Here is a 21,578-nt window from a genome sequence, read left to right as displayed (position 1 = left end):
CAAGAATTCTATGCGAACTATCTTTCCCTTCCCTAACAAATTTAGTCCTTTTGCTTCTGGGCCTTGCATCTTTTCCGACAATTTCATAGATAACAAAACAAACATTGTTTTACAGTAACATTTTCAACGAGCAATGTTTCCTCTTTTACAGTTTTGGAAAAGCAACATTTTTCTTTACTTATGATACTGGACAAGTCTGGATTGGAGATTTCCCGGCTTCCTTTTCAAGTTTGTCTAAGAGGATATTCTTTGTGATTGGGGCTGTGTCAATAAACATATGCACTCCCATATGCCTTTTAATCCATTCCATCAACGAAGATACCGCTCTAGTACGTACGTACACACACACACACACACACACACGCACACACACACATATATATATATATATATATATATATATATATATATATATATATATATATATATATATATATATATATATGTATGTATGTATGTATGTATGTATGTATGTTCCGCAACCATACTGATGATTCTCAGAGGACACTTGCTAGAGTTTTATTATGCTTGTAGAGGAAAAAGTATGCCTTTTTCACTAAACAAAAGAGTTTAACCGATTAGTTGGTTCCTAACGCATCTTTTGAGAAAGTTCTGAGAATTTGAAATAAATGAGAAACGCTTACAGGGTGATGACATGTACTTAAGAAAATTAACATACACGCATTATCTTTTGCAGTACCGGTATACGAATATATTAACACATCCCCAGCAATAATATTATTTAACAGAAATGAATTTCTCCATCCCACCCAGTAATTAAAATACGTACTAAATAGAGTATTTCCATATTGAATTTTACATACTTACGTTCATGCACAGTGCATTAACTGTATATTACAGCACACAATTACCGTTGTGAGAAATTACATTCCTGTAACCTCTCTGTAACGGACACCTCTCAATAACGGACAAAAATTAATGTCCCATTGGTGTCCGTTATTCAGAGGTTTCACTGTCCTACGTTCTGATGAATTACTGCATTTGTTTTATACAGTTGTGTTTACGTGAAGTCAGTGATGTAACTAAGGGGAGGGAGGTCAAGCTCCCAAGTTCATATAATTTCGGGTGTTTGTATACAATAAGATAAATTTTTATTTTTGCATATCTTACTCAAACGCCCGAAACCCCCTTGCGTCGCCACTGCGTGGAGTTATTAGGTTATAAGAGGTGTTGGGAGAAGAAAAGCATTGCGTCCAGTGATGCCAACCCTTGGGGAATTTCCCATTTTGTGAGATAATTTGACGTTAATTATTCGGGAATGGGATAAAGGGAATTTTCATCGATATTGGAAATATATATGGGACTTTTCGCTGTATGTATAATCCATGCTAATAAAATTCTCTACGAGCGGGAAGTAGATATGAATCATCATGATGACTTCTAATGTTTGATCTCTTGTCATATAGTTGTGCATATTCAACTCAAAACGACTGAAAAAATACGTACATGTCTGTTCTCATACGAATTTGATTAGATTTAGCTTAGTCTTTAAAATAATAATAATAAACTTGTGCACATGCAATGAGTTTCAGATAAAAGCAGCCTGTAACAACACTGACTTACGTCTGGCGTCACTTGCAAACAATAAAATAAGTGTCAGTTCGTGCTGTCTACACAGATTTGTCAGATACACAATAACGAAAGAGTAATTAGTTAGTAGTTAGCATGCTTGAAGTTTAAAAATGTAAAACCTATTAACTTTGTACGTTAATAGACATACAATCTTACATATTTTCAGTTGTTTAAGCTTCTATGTTATCAAATGTCGTCTTCGGTCTATTGTCTATTGTCAAATATAGTCAAATAAATGTTTCGAGGCGAAACATCACTTTCACGAGATATTTTCGAGAGCAAACAGCATTAGCCCTTTGTGTCGTGCTCATCTCTAGTAATGGTGCCGATTTCTTTCAGATATATGGGTTTTATTGTCAGATATCTGCTAAAAGTCAATGAAAGTGTTAATACAGACACGGTAGGCGTAGAAACGTTTCTACGGACTCATCCAGGATCGCCGCCCATGATACGTAAATTAAATAGGAATACGCAAACATTTATTAGATATACATACTTTTGTGCTTGTGTTCTTTTTTGTTCTCTGTGTTCCGTGGGATTAAATCACTTCATCATATATTGATTATTTCCATCCTTTGTGTGACAGTATCTATAGTTATTATCGGTCTTTTCAAAAAAAAAAAAATTGATAAGGAATAGGTTGAAAGGTCCGTTTTGTTTATTTTGTATGTTAGGCTTTTTGTTGTTATAGAAATTCTGTCTCTGATAGTTCTCAACAAAGAGTGTGTTATCATTTGGGACATTTATCACATTACTAAGTTTCCGCCAGTGAGGATACGAGGTTGCCTGTTAAAATTCGAATAAATGCCTATTCGGGTTAAATATAAACAAAGGTATGAATAAGACATTTACAAAACTGAGAAATCTTCATGAACTCCACTTAAGAAAACAATCAGTGAAAGATCTGGATGTAACCTGTGATAGCTGCTTGTCATTTAAAACTAATGTAAGAAATATAACTAATGAAGCATACAGAAACTTAGGCTTGGTAGGTAGAGACTTAAATACAGTGCATGTGTTCAAGACATTGTACACATCTTTCGTTCAATCGAAATTAGAATATGCCAGCCAAATATGGAACCCAAATCATGTTACCTACACAAAACAAATAGAGACGATACAGACTAAATTCTTAAGATATCTCACTTACGAACAGACAGTTCACTACCCTAAATTTGAAACAGCTGCTATCCTAGTAGCGAATTTTCATTTTGAAACCCTTGAGCAAAGGAGAAACATTCTTGATTTATTATTTTTACGCAGACTGTTCAGAACTAATAAATAAGATTGAACTAGGACGAATGTATTACTAATGAAGTCTCTTATGTGGCGAATATGTGCTTCTTATAACAGGTACAGCTAGGTAAATAAAATTTTAGATATCTGCAGTATGTCTGCAAACGTTTTGCGAGCTGAACTGTTGAACCACCTTAGAGTACTTTACAGAATACTGTAATTGAGCCCTAAAGGCCTGTTGTATTCTTAAATAAATAACAATATTTTAGGGGCATTACTAGAAATTCCTAGACGAAAACAGTGCCCTTTGAATAAGACTGGAGCAGCACGCAGAATAAAATTCTGATGGAGATTTAAAACATCGAAATGCGTCATGTAACATTTTTCAGTTGTGTAAAATATTTATTCTCTTGATAGTTTGATTCGAATTACATTGGTTTAAAATCACGCTAAAATACGTAAACGGATTAATGACCAAGCACACGCTTTTAATAGATTAATTGTATGTGTACAATATGCAGTCAAGTTAATAATTTGTTACAATCCAATTATGATATTCGTGTTAGTACATTCTTATTTATGTTCGATTTCAAACTATTTCAGTTCGGCTTTTGTAGATTTTGTATAGGTCAAAATTTTTGTTGGAATTCAGTTTGTTTATACATATGGGAAGTTGCTTTATCCTTATCTAACATAATTGCTTTGCTACACGTTCTCCTTTGGTGGATACATTAGTTGTCAAGCTCTGTTTGATTAAATAATGAGACTCATAACCGCTATGAGTTAGACATCTTACTTTTTCTATATATAATTTGGAACTACAAAAGATAAATATGTTGTACTGTATTCATATTTTTCATTTAGTATCTGAAATATGTTGATTTTAAATTAATAGTGCTCTTGTTTTTGAAGAGTTTTATTTGTATTTAGCAGTGATGGAGCCGTGGAACAATGTTTATTATTATATACAGTAAATTCTTTGATTATTGCGGAATCGGATGGCCGCCCCAACCCCAAATAATCTTCAAAACGGTCGAAACAGGACACAAATCAACACAAAAATGATTTTGAATAGTATTTATTTACATTGTGGGAGCCTACACGTACAAACAGTAGTTTTTTTTCTTTTTGTATTTACAAGTTCTTTTTTTAAACAAATAGCTGCTTTTGTTTTCTGTTGTTAAAACTCCTCCACCTCCTTATTTATGATTGAAGGTTTAAAACATTTTGCAAAAAGAAAGCAAGAACACGAATAATCGATAGTTTACTGTATATATACCTAATTTCCTTTCAATAGGAGGCGCCTCCAGTGAATCCAAATGCGATTGTGAATGCTTACAGAAGCAATGTTCAGGGAAAAATACTGTGAAAGATTAGGTTTTCCAAGATTTTACATTTTCTTATGTTTAATCGAAATGTTGTAGTATGAACACAACTCTGTTCATACGTACGAAGACGGACTTATATTAATGATCGAAGCCATTACTCTGTATATATGCTTAACCACTATCCTTGTTAAAAGACCACATTTTATTTATGTTTTTATATTATATTATTTTAATTTTAGTTAACATTATCTATATGTGAGGTAGTGTAAGATAAGTGAAAGAAGTGGTGTCTTCATGGCTCTCTAGAACAAACCATCCCTCTCGAACGGAATATAAAGTCCTTAAGGATCTTCACTACAGCGAAATTAAATTACCGCTAACTTTAGAGTTTTGCTGTAGTATCTTCAAAACAAATATAAATATTCGAAAAGCAAAAACGTAGTGATCTAGACAATACAATTTTGCATATGATACCGTTATCACAACTCATCTATCTGCTTTCGATATGCAACTGTAGATAGTTTTAGCATTTTTTGCGGGTTCTGTATATAGTGGCATACCAAAAGCAGATAGGTGAATTGTGGTAAAGGTATCACATGCAAAATTGTATTGTCTAGTTCATGACGTTTCTGCTTTTCGAATATTTTTGTTTTAAAAATATTACAGAAAACTCTAAAATTAGCGGTAGTTTAATTTGACTGTAGTGAAGAATCTAAATCTGCAGCGTTCAATTAGTTGTTATGGTAAAAGTTATATTTATTCTAACAGTAGCACAGTATGATAAGAAATGTAAATTACTTCTTTCTAGTTAAGTAATAAATAGTAGAATGTTGTTACAATTTAGACAGATTACATTGTAATTACTCTTAATAAATAGTCATGAGATAAGAAATGTTCTTTCTTCAGTGAGGAATGTATTGTTTGAAACGATAAAGAGAATATCAAATTACCCTTATATTATTCAAAGATGAAGCGGAAATTGAACAGCAGAAGTAAGTGAAGATTTTCCATGAAAGGCAACGATGTTGGGAACAAGTATAAAAGTGGAAAATATTGTAATTTATATTTAGTTGTTTTTCCTTCAGTTTTGTGTCAGTTTTTGAGATACTAGGGCAAAAGTCAGATAATCAAAAGGTCATTAGAGTATTATCTTGGGATATAGCATAAACGTGTCGCTGAGCTGTTATATCCTTTTCCGCTTGATCTCATGATGGAAGTATGTTTTCTCTCTCTGACCTCGTTGCTAGGAGACGTAGCCATGACGCTTAAGGGTTTAGGTTTACGTTCGTCCGTCTGCCTGGTCAGTAAGTCATTGGCCTAGGGGACGAGTCATGCCTCTGCGCAATTATAATTGTTTTTTATCATTTCTTTTCCAGTGGAATTGTGTTTGTTGGACGACAAGTGTGATGTGATGTGTTGTTGCGAGAATGTGTTGGTTCGGCTTGGATCAAGCGTCCAATTATGAGGAAGTGTTTTTCACTGTGTTGAGGCCACCACCATGCATCCGGTCTCGCTTCTTTCACGGTCAGGTAAGTGCATGGATCGAGGAATTCTATCTATACTGTACTTGTTGCCATCATCATTAGGGTGTTGATCGTCTGTAATGAGTGAAGAAAGGTGTAAACCGTGAAATTAACATGAAAGCCTTAAAGAAATGGGAAGTAAGCTAACAGCATCGTTTACTGATGGTCGTGGACGTTCTACGAACCGTACAGGGCTGTAACTATAAGCCTCAGAACTTGTTCAATTTGTAAACAACATAAAAAGGATGTGCTAGTTGTTTCAATTTTTCATTTTACTTTTTTTCTGTGCTGAAGAAAAGACAGAACGTAAATTTTACTTGAGGTAACAAAGTATGGAATAAAGCAGGCATCCAGAAATTTGAGTTAGGTGGGAAACAGCACCTGTGTAGTATTGTCCTCAGACAAAATAAGAAATCTACATTGTTTTTATAAGAAAAGTACGGATGTAGTGTACTCTAAGATCAAGTCTTTGAAATACATCAATCACTTCTCTCCTAGAGCAATCATAGTTTTCTTAAAAGAAAGTGTAGAAATGTCTGTGGAGTAATGAAGTTCGGGGAGATCTCGGTCCCGGTGGACCACCCCCATGGGTGCATCCCTAATGAGATACAGTACTTTGATTTCCCGAAAGTAATACCAAAACCAGAAAATAAACATAAGCATAATTTTCCAGATTTGATATAACCCTACTCCCAAGAATAAGCCATATTCTCTCCCAAAATATGAATCAGTATTCGCAGGACTCCAAAGTGATTACTTTATAGTAACTTCGTTGTTGTTGTTGGTGGTGTTTTTAAATAAAGTTATTAGTCATCATGATAGGTATTCTGCCATTATTTGCAGGTCACTTGCCGCAACAGAGAAGCTTCCATGCTTCACGGTCTTCAGTTAACCTCTTCGTCTACATGTACGATTTTTCTGTTTTGATACCGTTCATCAATTATATACTTCTTCGCTCTTCCCTCTTGGCCTCCCTTTCCTACCATTATAGCCTGTAGCATATCCCTCATGATACAGTTCCTTATTAGTCAATGTCCCAGCCAGTTTTTCTTCCTCTTCCCAATATCTAAAATTGTTCTCTTCTCCCCCACCATTTCTAATTCTAACACCCTCTCATTCGTTTTCCGTTCGACCCAGCTAATTCTCTCCATTCTTCTCCACACCCACATTTCGAAGGCTTCTAATCGTTTTTGATAACATTTTGATAATGTTTATGTTTTTACCCCATATAGTGCAATACTCCACACGAAACATTTAGTTAGTGTTTTTCTCAACTCTTGATTGAAGTTCCCACAAAATAGACTTTTCTTCTTGTCGCCATTCCTATCCTTGTTTTTATTTCATGTTCGCACTTCATATTATCACTAATAATACTACCCAGGTATCGAAAACTAGTCACTTATTTTATGTTCTCCACTCTTACTTCTATATTTAGCACCAACCCGCTTCGTTCCAATCGTCATGGCTTTTATGTTTCTAACATTTATTTTCATCCCATATTCTTCACAACCCTTCCTCACGTTTTCTAACATCAGATTGATTTTCTTTTCAGATTCTACAACAAGCGCCATATCATCTGCAAACTGTATATATCTCCCACCGAAATGCCATCTTCATTATCTAGGCTCTTTTTCACTATCTTTTTTAGATAGATATTAAATAATGTTTGCGAGAGACAGCATCCCTGTCGTACTTCCCTTCCAGTTGCACTTCCCTCTGTCAGTTCCTCCCCTATTTACTTACTTACTTGGTCGTTCATATATAAATTGTTATAAGTCTACGATATTTCCATTCCAACCCAATTTTCTTTAGAACTTCCAACAACAATCCCCAATTCACGTGGACAAAAAAAGCCTTTCCTATATCAGTAAATACAATATATACATTTTTCCCTTTTTCTATATAACTTTCACCAATCACTCATAGTAATCCAATTGTATCTCTTGCGCTCTTACCTCTCCTGAACCCAATTTGTTCCTCAAGATTTTTATTTCTTCTTCGGTACAACCTTGTATTCGAAGCAAAATTTTTGCTACATGCGATATCTTTTTTTTTTATTACGTAGGAGTTAAGATTGGTTACTTTTTAAATAAATTATTATTATTATTATTATTATTATTATTATTATTATTATTATTATTATTATTATTATTATTATTATTATTATTATTATTATTATTATTATTATTATAAACCTCGCGTTTTTCTCAACAGTTTGCGAACAACGTTACGTTCTAAGTCGACAGGCTTGTTACTAGATAGACCTCATTTCCATTTATTTATCGCATTTTGCAGGTTAAATCGCGTTCCTAGCGATGAACAATACTAAACTACATTCCTTGAAAATAAACCCTAATGCGACGTTTGGGCAGAAACATTAATATAAGACCCAGTCTTATTTTCGAGGAAACACACTACTACTTACGGTGGTAGTTGTTTATTTTTGGGAGTGTATTTGTTACTTGAGGTTCATATAAGAGAAGAAAAGTAATAATCGTAAAAACGTGTAAGTACTAAAAAAAAAGTACTAGAACAGAAGTTGTTAACAGATAGTATCATAGAGTATTTGCCCTTCGTAATATAAAATGACGTGGATGATATTCTTCTTCCACTTTCGAAGAAAAAGAAATCGATAGCAATCGAAGACTTCTCTCGCAATGAAGATTTTTTTCCTCCCCATTGCAGTGATTTTATTAAAAAATCCTCTCATGCATGAAATACAAACTCAACTCGTCTTTGGGAACGATTCCACGAATGTCAACTGATCTTTCTTGTATGTAGTAAGTTTAAAAATTTCCGTATTTGAGCACTAACGTTTTTCAATTGCAACGAATCAAGTTGTTCTAAGACTATTTAAAAAAAAAAAATTAATGTTAAAACGCGACTGTGTGCAGATGTAGTACTCCATGCCACCTACCAGGGTCTTATTGCTTCCACACCAAACCGTATTGCTGTTGTCTTGCGAATGTTTTGAGTGACCAGTGGATATGAAACGGGACAGAGTCATCCGAACAAGTACCCAGATTTCTGTGTGAGGCAGGTATCTTTATCGGGGATCAAATATTGGATTACGCGACTTAGTCACTTTATCGTTAGATTTTTAAAAAAAGTAGACAATACTTCGAGAAGTGGTTTTTGTTGTAGTTGCTTGATTAACACCTTTTTTTTTTTTTTTTTTTTTTTTTTAGTTCGAAAATGTGAAAAAGCTATTAGCTTACTGGGATATCGTCTGAATATCTGTGTTGATTTTGATTATCGCTCGTTAAATAAGAGATACCTGTAAGTAGGCAGGGAAACCCAATCTCCTTAATGGGAAGCCACTGATAAATAACCTCATTCCTTTTATATACTGAAGTTCCTATTTCATTATGTCAAGCAGATTTAATGTTTTACCTCACCAAAGTGAAATCCTGAATTCGTTATTACTCAAAAACATAAATTATAATATGTTAAATGTCTACTTTCTGTTTAAAGGTCTGGACGAACCGAATATGAAATTAAAATATGAAACTATACCCGAGTCTATGCCTTCGGTGCGAACGGTTCCGGGTTCGATTCCCGGTGGGACAGCCATCTTGAGTGAGGTTTTTCCTGGGTTTCCCTGATTCACTAGGCAAATGCCGGGATGGTACCTACCATAATGGTCCCAGGCCGCTTCCTTCCCTTTCATCGGATAGTGTGCTCGCTGAGGGACGGCGTCCCTCATATATATGACGGGATAAATGACCTTCGATGCCGACAGCCCAGAAATCTAATTCCTAATCCTAATCCTAAACCTGAGTCTAAAATGCTTCTAGTCTTTTTTGTGCGTGAACTTATCGAATATTCAGAAATAGTGTTTACGTAAGTTTCATTATTTTTGATGGGGTTGCAGATGATTTACGGTTACTTTAATTCCCTTAATAGCGGATAAATTAAATTAATGGAAAAATAGAAAAATTATATATCGGTATTAATTGACTAAATACATCAATGTGCCAGGTTTTGATGTGATCTCTGTTCAATTACAATGAAAGCACTAAGCATTGTCATATTAAACTTCATGATTAGGTAGAATAAACCTTATGTTCACTATCTGAACATTTCCTTTACGACTCCGAAATAATACTGGCGCGGAAGAAATGTGTACTTTTAAAACATAGTAAAGTTGTTTCCGGAAAAGTATAACTTTGAGTTGTTTAGTGCTTTTTTCCTTCGGGGAAACACTTCCCCAACTGGTATGGCTTTTCCTGCAGTGGATTTGCTCTCCCATCTTCTAGTGGACACACCTTCAGAAGAGGAAGTCCCATTCATGGAAGGGAGAATGTTGATCACAGTGGAATCTCTACCGTGGTTCCTGTGTTTTCCCTGTGCACAGTAGACAGATTTTCCGTTTTTTCAGTACTATATAAAGAGAAAAATGTGCTGGTGTATCTCTTTTGGATTGGCATAATTTTGAATGTCTAATAAAAGAGCATTTCAGCTTATCCCAAACCAGTATTTAGGTTTTTACTATTGGAATGTTATTTATTCATTTATGTGATTAAAAGTTCCAGATACAGTGTCAAAGGTCAGTTTATTCTGAAGCAGAAATGCTCTCGAGCCAAGCTCTCGGGCTCAGTAAGAATCGACCTCTATAACTGAGGAGCGCGAGTACAATTTAAAATACAGTAAAGCCCCAATTATCTGCGGTATTGGGTGGCAACTGATAAGGACACTGCGGACAATCCGAAAAAAAGACAAAAATGAGATGCAAACGCGAAAAAGAAAGCAGCATTATTTTATTATTATTATTATTATTATTGTTATTATATTATTATTATTATTATTATTATTATTATTATTATTATTATTATTATTATTATTATTATTTTGTACTCCAGTAGTCGCCCGCGGACTCTCACTCCAGTCAACTATAAATGTAATTTACTACCACTCAAATACCTCTTCCCAATTTCCGTTTTCATACCTTGCAACAATCCTTTATTTATTTATTTATTTTTTTTTCGTGGCACTCGCGGATAATCTTGGCTTTACTGTACACAATTCTGTGTTCTCTTTCCAAAATGTTGCGAAAGTCAGACTTCTTCAAAATTAATCTTCTATTTAAAGTTAGTATTTATTACATAATATAACATAGTATGTTTGTGAGATGCTGTTTAGTGTTGAGTAATTCATCATCAAACAGAATGACAGAATTGATTACGCTTGCAAGTTATCTTTTAGGTCCTTGTTACTTCTTAAAATACAATGCTTGTCGTCCGTCTCCCATCTATTTTTCTAGCTATGTAATCCACCCATCCCCCACTTCTACTTTGATAGAACTCTGTTCACATCATCTACCTTCGTTAAAGAACGAATCCATTCATCCGAATTTACTAGATTTCTTTCTGATTATCCCTGACAATCATTTCGCAGTAACTGTTTGAGTAATTAATCTTTGTGTTGTTTGTTACAGAATATAAGAAAATTAATAGGGCGTTGGAAGAATTGTAGAAAAGTTGTGAAGAATATAGTGTGAAAATAAACATTAGAAAGACAAAACTAATAAACAATCTGTATCAAATACAAAAGTAGGAAGGGAGAAAGTAGAAGAGGTGACAAGTTTTCGGTACCTGGATAGTAGTACTATTGAAGACAAGTGTGAACGTAACATAAAAAATGAAAATGAAATCTTTGTTTAATGTCCCATGATTATGCCCGTGGGCCTAAGGGAGGCAATGAATAAAGCAAAAGAATAATGGTGAGAGAATTGGTGGAATAAGAAAGTGGGGGGAAATGGGAGTACCCCGAGAAAACCCACGGACACGATGTTTCCCACCACAAATTTACTTGGCTAGGGATCGAACCAGGGACGACATGACATGAAAACAATAATGGAAATACCAGATACTGGAAGAAGGAAGCATTTGGGTAGATGAAAAGTTATTTTGTAAATCCTTGAGTAAAGAGTTAAAGGAAAAGACTTTCAAGTGAGGGCAAGAACATGAATACTACGCAAAAATGACGAAAAAAGAACTAATTAAAAGCTTTCGAAATGTGGGTGTGGAGGATAATAGTGAAAAGCAGGTAGATCGAACGTAAAAGAAATTGGGAAATATTAGCAGTAGTAGGGGGAAAAGCACTGTTGTAGATGTAACTAAAATGAAGAAAATCTGGGAGCATTGGCTATGAAGGAATGAGATCTTTCAGTTCTGTGTCATAAGGGCGTAATGGAAAATGTAATGAATGCAAAATGAGAAAGATACCTCAGTTAGACGGCACTAAAGCAGCAAATTGCTACAGGACAAATAGGTTAGCAAAGGACCATGGTGCATGTAAACTTCTCCGTTCGCCTTAAATGGCCTGCAGTGGTGGTATAATACTAATGATGATTACATATCACTTAGTAAAACACTATCTAGTGAAATAGTTTGTGCTTTTGGTATGTTTCGTGTTAAGGAATACATCGTCAAATATATAACGTTATAGCTATAGATGGCGTATTGGGAAAGAATGGAGAGCATCTTGAAAACGTTAAATAGTTATTCTGCATGCTGTTTTGTATTTGATACAAAGTTACGCTGCAGAATTATTACACTATCCCTTGATTTTTGGCAGTATATTAAAAAAGTGAAGAGGGAAGAGGAAAAGCTAAGAACCATCTATAAGACCTTAAGTATGAAAATTTACCTGTTTGCGAAATGCTAATTTGTTTGTTCGTGTGACGATATCCCCATCCATTGCAGTTGACATACTTGAAGCTCAGGTGCATAGCACAGAAGAGAAGACCGTTTAAGGCAAACGTTTGTTAGATGTAGTCATATGTCAAGCGAAGGTATAGTTTTCCTTGTCTACTTGACGTCATTAGTACAGCAGTTAATAGAAGAGTTGAATATTAAGAAGTAGAAAGTGAAAGGTGACGATGGAGTGAGTCAGCGTGTTAACAAACGACCATTCCAAATGGACACGTGATTTGAGTTACTTATTTGCATAGAATCCGAAAATAAATTGGGAAAACAAATTGTACGAATTTGCTTGTTTTGATGTTGTATTACAAAAAGTGTGGGGGGAAATCTAGTAATCGGTGACATTGTTTATAAAAACTTAATTGTACTTGCGCACATACCACATTGCTTATCAAATGAAAATTCCAAGGTTGTGGATCAGGGGCGTCATTTAAGGGGGACAGGAGGGGGCAATTGCCCCCCCCAAGAGTTTGAGGATTACATATACTTTAATCGATTGTCTACTAATGCACTAGTACAAAACGTGAAAGTCATATGTCGGTGGTGCTCTTGCCCCCCTCAAGCGAAGTCTGAAATGACGCCCCTGTTGTGGATACGGTCACTTGTTTACAAAATGCAGTAACACATTGATCTATATTGTGCTAATAGTAAGCTCTGATGTTTATTAAATGAAAACTACTAGATGACTTTGTGCTAATAGTAAGCTCAGTGTGCTAGTAGTAAGCTCAGAAGTTTATTAAATAAAATTGCTAGATGACTTTGTGCTAATAGTAAGCTAGAAGTTTATTAAATAAAAACCACTAGATGACTCTGTGCTAATAGTAAGCTCAGAAGTTTATTAAGTAAGAACCATTAAATGACTTTGTACTAATAGTAAGCTCAAAAGTTTATTAAATAAAAAAAAACACTAATGACTTTGTGCTAATAGTAAGCGCAGAAGTTTATTAAATAAAGTTGTGGTACTTGTGAAATCAACAAGTGTCACGGTGGTTCAGTGTTATAACGTTCACTCTGATGCCTGGGTTCGTGGATGGATCCCGGGCCCATTAGTTTGTGATGAATAACATTATGTCCGTGAGGTTTTTCCCATATCCTCCCACATTCTCATTCTACCGGTTCAGTCATAATAAGTCACTTTTATTAATCGCCTACCTCCTTTAGCCTTAAGAGCATAAACGTCCATTTCATTCCATTTCTGGAAATCGACATAGCACTGAAGTCAGTCAAGTTGAATCATGGATATTTAACAATATTTACCACTAAACAATCAAATAAACTTTGATTCGCTAAGGTTATTTTGTGATTACCACCATTCATCTTTCAACAATTTACGAGAAACAAAACAAAACAAATCATGAAAACTACCTTGGCTTGGGTCTTAATAACTACTATATGGAAATAGTTGTGGTTATGTAATTGTTTCTTCAGTGATCAGTGGCTGAGTTCCAAAATTCAAATAGTTGCCTTCTTGTTACATAGCAGAATGCCGGATGCTCGCTGGAGAAGTACGCTCTTGTAAAACTTTTAACTTGCATACTTGTTGCAAATACAATGATCCATGGTATATGTACTATTATTATTGTCATAACAAACATAAAAGTAGAACACATATGGTCATGCTTGTTATGTGGTCTGTTTTATGGCTTCTGTAAAGGCCTTTTGATTTTCTCGTTCATGAGTTCTATTGAAAGAATGTCACTGAAGACATGTTCTAGATGTCTGGCTTAGCGTGGAAGAATGAGTTAATGTTAAGAAGATTTGAGTCCACCAGTCCACAAGAAAGGTTTTATGTTTTAATATTACATGTTGATCATCACATCACTCCCACTTATTCGATATTTAATTAGTCATGTCAGGCAGGAATGTAGCCAGAATCTCTTCGTTAGGGGGCACGGTGTTCAGCTGTTTCGAACAATTTTGTTCTACGTATAGTTTTTGAGTAAATGTTCCAATATATAGCAAATCTGTTCTACTTTTTAAAATATTTAAACACTTACTGACATTTTTCTTAGAAATGCACTCCTTTGTAGCTGTATGCTTGACGTGCGTGTCTTTGATGCGGGATACCAGGGTTCGATTTCCGGTGGGAGCTCATGGTTCAGATTCCTCGTTAAGTTGTAGGTCCATGTCGCGTATCACTTCGCTGCTGAAAGAACAAAAATACCTAAAACTGGTCACCAAAGATTTCACTTCGCTACTGTATTTGGGGACATTGAGTACTGAATTGATATAAAGGATCTGAAGCCCAAATGTTCTTTTCGTTTCAATGGGTACAATATGAGTCATACGGGGACGCAATGTCAGAACGATCACGTTTGGAGCGAGGATTCCTTTGTTCGATCCCCGGCCACGCGTGTTTGTGACGGAAACATCGTATTTGTGGGCTTTCTCATCTCTCTCGTTTCCATCTTCATTTTCATTCTTTCAGTTCATTTCACAATCATGCATCTCCTTTAAAGAAAAGGAAATAATTGTGGAACGCCAAACTGAAAGGTTTTATCTTATTTTTGGAACGAATCGTATATTATATTTTCGAATGGTATACACTTTTCGTGATATATATATGCTATACCTAAAATATGTTTTTTTAATATGCTCGTTCGACTACCTGTCCCAGTCTTGGGTGCATATCGTTCATCGAACCGATGCAAAATATTAAATTAAATTTAGGGTTCTTATGTGATTTCTGAGAGTGGTTTGTATTGATTTTCACCATCGAGGTAATATAAAGATCTAGAGGTTCCTTAATGCGAGATCTTTGATAGTATCGAACTCACATATATCGAATCGATCCGCCATATTGGAAATGGAAAAAGAGGTATTTTCACGTAATGCTCCATAGTAATATGTCTATTTTATTGTTGAATGTCTGTATTTCTAGGGGGCGCGGTGGCTCAGTGGTTCCTGGTCCCTGGTTCGATCCCAGCTCGCGCCGTGTGGACTTTGTGGTGGACAAACACCGTGCTCGTGGGTTTTCTCGGGGTTCTCCCGTTTCCTCCCACTTTCTCACCATTTTCACTCATCTCTCATCATCATCGTCTCTTTTCGCCTAACCGGCATAACTGTGGGACGTAAAACTTAAAGATCTAATTTTTTTGTCTGTATTTCTAGAAAAAAATGTACAACGAAAAAAATGAACGTTCTTTGAAATTTCATAATATGTCAAAGATAAGTAATTTTCTTTCTTGTTTTGCCCTGTAAGAGTCAGTAATATAATGTGGTTGTGTGCTTGTAATAACATTGGGTGAATGGGAATATGCATTAAATTTAGACTGTCAAAAGGTTCGTAAAGACTACTTACTACCTGGAGAATAGTCAAACTATTATTAAGTTTGCTTATTTATTAAACAATATGTTTATGAGTTGCTGGAAATTTTGCCAAAATTATGTAACGTACAAGTGTTCTGTGACACGGTGGCTCAGTGATAGAACGCTTACCTCTGGTGTGTGAGATCCTTGGTTCGATCCCTGGCCAAGTAAATTTGTGGTGGCCAACATCATGATCATGGGTTTTGTCGAAGTACTCCCGTTTTTATCCACTTTCTCATTGTACCAATTCTTGCTTAAATCATCGCCTTCCTTAGCTTAAGCGGCAAACACGTGGAACGTTAAACTGAAAGATTTCATTTCATTTCATTTTTTCACCCACAACATTGAAAAAGATTACGAAGAACGAAATCATTATGAAATGGTCTCTAATGGCCTATATGTGGTTGGGATCTCACGTTGCGGCTCATATTGCCTCGGGCAGAATAAAGAAATTAAACCCCGTGTATTTTTTAACAGTTTTGTTAGTTTATGAGGATTAGGAATTAGATTTCTAGGTTTTCGGCATCTATGGGCATGTTCGCCCGTCGCATATGAGGAATTACGTTCCTCGGCGATATGAGCACACTATCCTTGGAATTGGGGAGGAAGAAGGGAGTGGGAAAGAAAGGAAACAGCGTAGAACATTATGTTAGGTACCATCCTGCCATTTGCCTGGTATGAATGAGGAAAGCCCCGCTCAGGATGGCTGGCCTGAAAAGCCTTTGTACACTTTTTTGGCCGAGCGTCCCCGCCGGGAATCGAATCCGGGACCGCTCGATCTAAAAGTATAATTAATTGTTTATCAAAATATTCTGATTGGAGTCCTAAGCCGAAGTATAAGTCACTTCTACTCAGCCCTTCTCAGTTTCAAGCACCACACCTTATCGAATACATAATGCAATCATTATGATTACATGAAGAACTATGTGTTGTGTGGTGCTTAAATATACATACGGTTGTAAACGATCTCTGTATGTAAAATGAAATCAAAAATATATAAACTGTACATAATCATAATCCTTCTTGTATGTGAAAACAGTGGTCAACAACAGAAACCGTTTCAAATAAATTGCGGATACACGTTTGAGGAAATAACCTTTGATCGCAGAGTTCAACTAGCGGTTATGAAGCTAGAGTACGGCTTTTATCTATTGAAACGTCCATTCATGGGAAAATTCATCGTGGACTATGGAGTAACAATGGCCCGTATTTGCATCAGATCTTCCGGTTTGACTGGAGAGGAAAGTGTGTTGATAATGATATGTTTTGTGAGATTTGTAATCAATGCGTAAGACGAAACTTTAAACTCTCATTGAATATAATGAAATCTTACGAACCTGACCTTTAGTCACGTTTAGAAATGAACCAGCTGTAGTTACAAGCAGATAAAAGGATAAAATTCTTCAGTGTTGTTGTTATGTTTGTTTGATCTGAACTGTTTCATGGGGGTAATAATAATTGGTATAGGCTTCCAAATAATTACTACTTTGTCTCAAGCTAAGTCTCTCGCTAGACTTATCTCGTCCTGATTTAACAATAAATTTGTAAATCAGGTCTTATGTTCCACAAGGCTGAAGAAAGAGATTAAGACAAACAGACACTTAATAGTGTGCTGTTATTTTTTGACATTATTAATTTATGAAACTCAGCTGCAGGTACATATGAAAATGATTGTGTATTCTTAAATTTTAATACTATTATTACAAAGAAGGTAAAGAAGACAAAGAAATGTTTGAGTAGCAGGATATTTCGGACTGAAGGAGAATCTTTTTGTTTTACGTTCCACGCTTATGTCTTAGGTTGAAAAAGACGAATGATCAATGAAAATGAATGGTCATAAAAGAATTGATGGAATGAAAATATGGGAGGAAAGAAGATGATCTTCCAGAAAACCCATTGACGTGATGATGTCTACAACAAACTCGCAAGACCAGAGTCAAACCAGAGACCTCTCGCACAAGAAATGAGAGCTTTACCACTGAGTCGCTGTGCCAGATCGTTATCATCTGCGTAGGCAGAAAATTCAGTTCTATGTTACCCACCAACTTGCAGTTCTGAGAATAAATGATCTTTCTGTTTCGTTTTGAATGTTCTAAAATCGCAGTCTTACACACAAATGTGATATTTCGTCGTATGAGAACCAAAGGAACTTAACTCCAAGAATAAAATTTTTATTTGCATGGATTATGAACACAATTCTGAAAGCTCCACTTGGTGTTATTTGAGTGTTATTGACGTTGACTTTGTCATTGACTTGTCTGCTATGCAATAATGTGTTTGGCATCTTATTAAAAAACATTTCTTTTTTTTAAAAAAAAAAAACAAACAACTTTTTACCCACTCTCCTGTAAACCTTCGAAAATGGAGTTACGTTCCTCTGGTTCTCGTTCCACGATTTGTACCATATATTTGTGTGGATCAGTGATATGTAGTTTACCAAAATTAAGCTGTTGGTACTAATAGTTGTAGGTCATTTATACTAGAAATATTAATAACGAAACATGGGAATGGCATTTTGGAGGGGAGTTTCCAAAACATCTATATTTTACGTCGGGAAGAAATCGACAAATTTGGGACACACATTCTTCACATAAAAAAAAATCTTGGTGTTTGTTAAAAGACACATAGTAACGGAGCTGTAGGTGCGCGAATATGTTATAACTAAACAGTACATGGGGCTGGTCTATACATAGCTACAGTTTTTGAATCTAAAGACTTAGTATATTTCAGCCAAAAATTTTGTAGGCCTTATATCTGGAGAACTACATATAGTGTAGCAAAGCCCAAACTATCGCTTAACTCAGTATAATATGCATATTGCGTTAAAAAAAAAAAAAAAAAAAAACGAAAACAATTTAGGGGCCGTTCAAAAATTTTGTAGCCCCTGATCCAAAAATGCATCAAAAGGTCCAATATATTTCAATCAAAAATTTTCTTATAGGCCTTATATTTGGAGAACTACATACACATAGTGTAGTCAAACCCAAACTATCACAACTCAGTATGATGTGCTTATTCCGTAAAAATTGCGAAAACTCGATTTAGGAATCATTCAAAGATTTTGTGGGCCTTGATCCATAAACTAATTATTGGCCAAGATCGCAGTCTTTTGATGCATTTTTTTGGTCATTCGTAAAATTCTTAGCCAAGATCGCAGTCTTTTGATCCATTTTTTGTTGTATTCACTGATAAGGCTAAGCGTGGAAAGTACTTCATTCGAAATTACCAGCTTCTAGATTCAATCTTGAGTCTCCCATTACGAGGCGAGAAACTTAACCGTTCGCCTGCACTATTCTCGTAAGAGGGAATAAAACAAACTGTATAAACTGGCTCAGTCTGCGACAAAAGAGAACAATTTGCATTAAATTAAGTTTGTATGTAAAATGTTCTTTTGTCGATTACTGTACAATTAGTTTTGGTGCAATAATAATAAGAATACTTGTTGCGCAGTTTACGAACAGTCCTGTTTTCTATCGTAAAAATTGGTCTTCCGTTTCCCAATTTTGCTTCTAAATGAACATATTCACTCTGTTAAAGAACTTAGCTTTGAGAGAGAGAGAGAGAAAAAAAAAGATTTACGTAGTGTGATGATTTATACAGCGCTAGTGTCACAGTGTTACAATTGGTAGTAATTGAGTTTACTATCTCCATTGAAACCAATGATGAATTTAAGTATGCTCTTTTTTCTTACTTTATTTTTTCGTGTTAACTTTCTTCGCCACCACAACATGTAACACTATTCATGTGCAAGTTATGGAAAACCCAGACAAGTCCGGTTGGCGAAACAATTAGTTTAGGCGTGACAAGACAATAAGACGTCCACAAGCGGAATTCAAGTGGAACGTCATGTTTCGTGTGTCATTACCTAAGAAAGAAAATAAAGAAAAAAAACTCCAAGAATTTGAGTCCAGTGCATAAATTGGCAGTATGGAATTTGTACAATGAAAACATGATTGAGTTGAACAATAGCACCGCCATTTGAAACCGAGGGAAGTTTTTTATACTTGAAAAGCGTAGAAACACAAGCACTTGCTTAAATGATTGGATGCGTTCGCGGTAAGTTCATTAATTGACAAGGAAGTAGTATAATCCGAAATCAATTTTAATTATTTGAGAAAATGTTGGCTGTTCTCAAATATCAGTTTCCTCTTGTACTCCTGATATCGAGTTCATTTTTATATATATATATATATATATATATATATATATATATATATATATATATATATATATATATATATATATATATATATATATATATATATAGGATGTTCGGTTTTGCGTCCTCATTCAACACTGAGGTTATGAAGGACATAAATAGGAGCCTACTATTTACGTGGGCTCTGAACCACGACGGGGCTTCAGTCCAATACAGTTGACGGGTGCGCAGACCATCATGTAACATCAGCCTTCGTAGTGTAGGCTGTTCCGCAGCGCACTATTTCGTTACTAAGAGAGTTGGATTACAGAACCACGATTGATGGGAATCAAATATCCGTTAGGTTACAGGTGAACCTGAAAGACGTACACCAACTCCTGGAGGTGATTAGTGACATCAAGAGAAGTCAAAAAGTTCTCTTGCATATTGTCGAATTCCGCGTCGTGAACGCCGTGCACTTCTTTCTATTCCGTTCCAATTCTCAGGATTTGATTTTCAATTCCAAGTTGGCACCTCTGTTACTCGTACATGACGCCGAATTCGATAATATGCAAGAGGTCCTTTTGTCTTCTTTTGATGTCACGAATCACCTCCCGGAGGTTCACCGTGTATACCTGAAACAACAAGTAAAACAAAAGAAAAGTAGCAATAACAATACTTTATTATTATTATTATTTAAATACAAGGCTTTCCATCATGATCTCTGCTCCTTCTTCTGACTCTGCGAAACTTGATAAGAAACCATATGCCATTTTAAGAAACTAGAACCCTTTATTTTCAAACTGAAATTTCAAAGCCCGACAAATGTTATAATAAACTATGTCCACAGATTTGTGTTGTAAGAAGAGATCTGAGACTAAATTAATTTATCTAATATGTAGACACCATAATAAATTCCTGTTACTTATTATTATTGCATGATTCACCAAAATTCGGAAGGTGGTGGGCAGCATAGAAAAGAATCATTCAACTTCAAACTTTAAGCAACTTCAGAGAATCGTGGACTTCACTGGTTGAAAAGATTGTACTAGTAATGAACGTATCTTCCTTTAATATTTCCTGTATTTTAGAGAAAAATTTAACAATTTATTTTTCTTTAACATTATTACAAGTGTAGTACCGCTACTGCCAGTTCACCATAAATCTACAAACTCCTATCGTAGATCCTTCTTTGCATTAGTTTTGACAAAAGATTACCCTCCGTCTTGAATATCTTCAATCAATTAAAATTTTCTCTTCCCATTTTAGCTGCTTTGGTATTTTCTATGACGCCACTAGTAAAATGATTTCTTCTCAAATAAGAATCTAACGTATTTTCGTCTTATTAACTATTTCCAATGTTATTTGAGTATCTCCAACTATTACTATCAGTTTCTCATTGGTTTCAGCCTGTCAAGTTTTCTCCAGTCGTTTCCATGTCAATTTCAAACATTTTCATCCTTTTTCGTAATATCCATATTGTTCGTTGACCTTTGGCACGAGGTATTATTCTTTTTAATGACTACTTACATGATTCCTATCCTTGCTTTTATTTTCTGTTCCATTTTAAATCTTCAGTAGCAATTCAACCTATGAAGCTACTGATCAATTGTTCTGCTCTTTCGTTTCAATCATCATTACTTTCGACTTGTTTTGATTCCACATTCTTTACAGCTTTTCCTCGAAACTCATATCCTATTAATTTTCGTTCCAAATTCCAAATCCGCTAAACCTTTACACGTAA

At 35.2% G+C, this 21,578-nt stretch overlaps 1 protein-coding gene across 7 annotated transcripts in view; it reads left to right on the top strand.

The window, feature by feature from the left end:
* LOC145662330 (uncharacterized) overlaps nucleotides 1-21,578 on the top strand; it is a 351,525-nt gene that overhangs the window by 109,459 nt on the left and 220,488 nt on the right. For all 7 annotated transcript variants that reach the window (XM_081727810.1, XM_081727808.1, XM_081727809.1 and 4 more), the window contains exon 2: nucleotides 5,534-5,686. The gene's annotated coding sequence lies outside the window, so the exon portion shown is untranslated. The remainder of the gene's footprint in view (nucleotides 1-5,533; nucleotides 5,687-21,578) is intronic.

This window comes from Thermobia domestica, chromosome 10, assembly GCF_964235325.1.
Source record: "Thermobia domestica chromosome 10, izTheDome1.hap1.1, whole genome shotgun sequence".
NCBI lineage: Eukaryota > Metazoa > Arthropoda > Insecta > Zygentoma > Lepismatidae > Thermobia > Thermobia domestica.
This window is presented reverse-complemented; position numbering and strand designations above follow the sequence as displayed.